The sequence below is a fragment of the Neovison vison genome, chromosome 3, assembly GCF_020171115.1.
Source record: "Neovison vison isolate M4711 chromosome 3, ASM_NN_V1, whole genome shotgun sequence".
Classification (NCBI taxonomy): Eukaryota; Metazoa; Chordata; class Mammalia; order Carnivora; family Mustelidae; genus Neogale; species Neogale vison.
The window spans coordinates 137,992,613-137,997,683 of NC_058093.1; positions in this window are offsets into that span (position 1 = coordinate 137,992,613).

Here is a 5,071-nt window from a genome sequence, read left to right on the forward strand (position 1 = left end):
ATGTCTAATTATAGGTCTCTTGCATAATAAAGCTGAGACCCAAAACACGGTTTCCTGAGGGTAACGATGAATTGGAAATAAATTGGACTAGATCTGCGCCTAGGTTAAGGAGGGGGAAGGGCTGCAAGGAAACTGCCTCTCTTGCATCTTGGAGCAGCAGAAAAGAAATCTTTCTTGATAATTCAAGATGATAAGCCTTCCTTCATGCAAATTTGTTACCAAAACTTATGATACCTGATGATTCCTAAACCCTAAGGCAAGAACAGGTTAAAATAGTTTAGGATCATTTGGTGCTGCAGGCATCTGACGAAAGACATAGGAATCCTCTCTGGAGGGAGTCATTTTCAACGCAAGCGCCAAGAATTCCCAAAGATAATGTTCTAAGGAATATCAGGACGCAGTGAAAAGTTACAAAATAACAAGGAAACAAAGTACAACAAAGGCAAACAGACGCAGAAGCAGATATAAAATTTCTTCAGACACAGAAAACAAGCTTGTTGAATATTCAAAGAAATAAAAGAATGGATTAAAGGCAGGAACAAAAAGTAAGAAATGGATAATAGGGGCACCTGGGTGGTTCAGTGGGTTAAGCCTCTGCCTGTGGCTCAGGTCATTATCTCGGTCCTGGGATAGAGCCCTGCATTGGATTCTCTGGTTGGCGGGGAGCCTGCTTCCCCCTCTCTCTCTCTGCCTGCCTCTCTGCCTGCTTGTGATCTCTGTCTGTGTCGAACAAATAAAAAATCTTAAAAAAAAAAAAAAGGAAAAAAAAAAAAGGGAGCCAGTAGAACCTTAAAAATGAAAGTCCTCCCGAAGAAAAACACTCTAAGTCTCACAGCAGAGTACTTGTAACAGAAGACGGAACCATGAACTGGGAGACAGATTCAAGGAATGATCTAGAATGCAGCACAAGAAAGAAAGAGATTGAAAATATCTAAAAAAGTTAAGATGACACGGAAGCTAGAGGAGGAAGTTCTAATTACATCTCGTTTGAGTTCCAGAAGGGAAGTGGAAAAAAGGGGACAGAGGAAATGTATGAAAAGATAATGCCTGAGAACTTTCCCCGAGAGAGAAGGGAGAAGCAGCGCAAGATGGAAGTCAGTTTTTTGGTAACCTCATCGCTCAAGTGATAACCTAGCAGTGTTGCTGTATTCTCGCGGTTAGAAGCAAATCACTGGGTTTAGTCCATTGCACAATTACACAAGTGTGTGAATGCCAGGAGGTGAGGACTGTTCAAGGCCATCTCAGAGACTGCCTGCCTGTCATCGATGAAATGCACATCAAAACCAAATGAGATACTGCTACACATCTACCAGAATGGCTAAAATTTTTTGAAAAATGCAATATCAACGTTAACAAAAATAGGGGGCAATGGGAAATGTTGGTGGGATCTAAAATGGTACACACAGTTTGGAAAACAGTTTGGCAGTTCTCAAATTGTTAAACATACACCTACCATATGTCATTCCTCTCTTAAGTATTTACCCTGAAGAAATGAAACAGGTGTTTGCACAAAGACTAGTACATGAATGTCCATAGCACATTTATAACAGTCCAAACACTAGGTACAACCCAATGTCCATCGCAAAGGAAGAGATAACAAATTGTGGCATATTTATACAATTGAACACCACCCAATAATAAAATGGAACCGTCCATATATGCAATAATGTGAATCAATCTCAAAATAATTATACTGAGCGAAAGAAGGCAGATCCAACTATTTACTGAATTATTTCACTTTTATAAGATTCTAGAAAAAATGAAACTAATTTATAAATTGCAGTGAACAAAATGGTTGCCCAGAGCTGGGGGTGGGGACAGGAAGGATGGAGTGCCAAGGGCATGAAGAAGTCTTGGGGTGATGGAAATGTTCTGTATCTTGATTGTGGCTCTGGTTTCACAGGTTTTTACATCTGTTGGGCTCATCAAATGGTATATTCTAAGTACATGTGATTTACTGTACTGAAACCGTACCCTAGAAAGTAGTCAACAAAAAAAGAGAACAAGGCAAAACAAAACGTTTTAAGACAAAAACAAACCAGAAAAAAATAAAGAAAGAAAGAAAAGAAAAGCTGAGTTTTTTGCCACAACAATCCTTGACTAAAGAAAGTCGAAAGAGATTTACTTTGGCTAAATGGAAAGTAATCTTATACGAAAGATTTGAGGTGCAGTAAGGAATAATAAGCAAATGGCAGATATTTGGGGAGATTTAACAATCATTAATTATATAAAGAAAAAAATCCTAGTGTTTAATTTGTGGTGTTGAATTATAGAATCAAAATACCACGTAGGAGTAACACATGCTTTGGGTGGGAGGTGATGATACATGTTGTTTCAAGTTCCTTATATTTATTATTTATTTATTTTATTTATTATTACCATTTTTTGCCAGAGAGAGAGAGAGTACGCACAAGCAGGGGGAGCGGCAGGCAGAGGGAGAAGTGGGCTCCCCGCAGAGCAAGGAGCCTGATGGGGGGCTCAAGCCCACGACCCTGGGATCATGACCTGAGCTGAAGGCAGAGGCTTAACCAACTGAGCCAGCCAGATGCCCCACCCCCTTATATTATTTAGGATGAGTGTAAAGATAATGAATAATCTGATCTTTAGATAAATGTAGATTTCTTTAGGAAACACAAAAGAATACAAAGTAGAGGACTTCCAAACTAATGGAGAAAAAAATGTAATGATTGAAACATAATCACAAGGAAGGCTAGAAAGTAAAGAAAAAGAAACAGTAAAAATGTGGGCGAGGCAGAGGCAACAGATGAGGGGGTGGGTAGAGTATCCTGGCTGCTATGACTCAGTGCCACGGACTTAGTGGCTTCAAACCACACACTCAGTTCTGGAGTCAGAAGTCCAACATGGGCTAAAATCAAGACATTAGCAGGGCTGTGCTCCTTCTGGAGACTCCAGGGGAAAATTTGCTTTGGAGCCTTTCATGCTCCAATGAGGCTGCTCATCACAGCCGCGTCCCCCGTTCTTCAGAACATCTATGGTATATGGCAGCTGAGTGAGGGCAATTGCCCCAGTATGGGGACACTGCTACACCTGCTCTTCTTCAGCCTTATAATTGCAAGGATGAGAAAAGCATTAGTTAGGCAGGAAGCTGAGGGCTTAGGGACCCACAGTCCGCATGGGGGAGGAGTCTGAGATCAACAGGGGTTAACCTGGGTGCCCTCATGAGAAGGTGGACTGGGGCCGACGACAAGGGTCCCCTGGGTCCTCTAGGACCTTGAGGTTGAGCACACCGATCTCCACGGAGGAGGTAGAAGCTCTTTCTCGGGGACCTCCATTGCCAGGCTCCCCTAGCACCTGGGGCGTCACTAGCCCCTCTGAATGTCTCTCATCATGTCGATGGCGGACAAAAAAGAGAAAAGGCACAAGTAGAACAGGAGAAACATGAAAGGGACATACCCATAGGTGTTTCAGAGATTTAAAATATAAGAAAATATGGTGATCAGTCTTATTCAACTGTATTCAAAAACTTGAACAAAACAGACACGTGCTTGGAAAAATATAATTTATGCAGAACTAGAAATAGCAAATAGACCCGAGAGACGCTTACGTGAACACATGTATTTTCTTCCTAAGTCACGAGCCAGCCTTCTTGCATGTAGGGCACTAGACAGTGGAATCACTGACAAGAAGCGCCACAATGTGAAAAATGTGACACTAAACAGACCGCAAAAAGGACACATGTTTCCAGCATGAGAGCTGAAGCCAGAAGCAGAGCCTTGCCCTCAGCTGGGAGCCTGCAGGGAGAGTGACTCAAATTTTTCGCCACTCTACACCTGCAAATGGTCGCCCATGGCCGCAAAAGCCCTCTATTGATTCCTTTGTTACAGAGAAGTCTTAGCAAGCAGGTGCATTTGCAGCTGCAGGATCCAGGAATAATGAGGTTTGGCTGTAATTCCTTTAAGAGCAGAAGGAAGACAAAGGTAAAGTCCTGGTCAGACCAGTGAGATTTGGAAAAGAAAAGGCACATTTTTCTTTTCATGCAGATGATACGATTATTGCATAGGAAACCTCCAAAAGGATCTCTAATAATTATTATCATTAACCAGACTTTAGAAAGGTTGCCTAATGCAAAATTAATACATGAACATTAATCTGTTTGTATATTCCAGCTATACACATTTAGAAAATGTAATTTAATAAAAGATACCAATTATGATAGAATTGAAAATATAGATAAAGCAACCAAGAAGAAAACAGTTGTGAAAAAAGGAGCAAGATCTTAATGTTCAATGTTATTAAATTTCACTGAAACATGTTTATGAAGATGCCAGTAAGTGAAGAATGTACTGTGTAAATGGGTGGGAGAAAAAAACGATTTAGCAAAGAAGTCCTCCCAAATTTATCTAGGGACAATGCAATTCTCCATAAAACACTCACAGGTTTTGGGTTGTTTTATTTTGTTTGAACTTGATGAGCTGATGTGAAAATTTATATCAAAGAGGAAAGGATCAAAATCAGCACAGACACTCCTGAGGAACAAGCTGGGTGCCTTGCTTTACCAAGAACATAGCAAGAATTATTATTTGAAATACTTTGGAAAGACGGATTGACCAATGGGACGGAATCAAATACCCAGAGACAGACCCAGATACATATACAGAAACTTTAGACACTGTGGTGAGTGGGTATAAGAATTATTTAAAATGGTGCTGGTCAGTGGGTAAAGGATTGATTACTTAAAATGATCATTTTATTTCATTTTTTAGTATTTTTAGAGAGAGAAAGCGCATGAGCAGGGGAATGGGGGGGAGAAGCAGAGGGGGAGAGAGAGAATCCCAAGCAGGCTTCAGCTTAGCACAGAGCCCTACCTGGGGTTCGATATCACGGCTCTGCTGTCATGACCTGAGCTGAAATCAAGAGTTGGTTGCTTAACCGACCGAGCTACCTAGGTGTCCCTACAATGATTATTTTAAATTGCTAATTTAAAAATCAGTTGGTGGGGCACTTGGGTGGCTCAGTTGGTTAAGTGTCTGCCCTTGGCTCAAGTCTTGATCCTGGGGTCCCAGGATCGAGCCCCATGTCGGCTCTGCTCAGTGGGGATTCTACTTCTCCC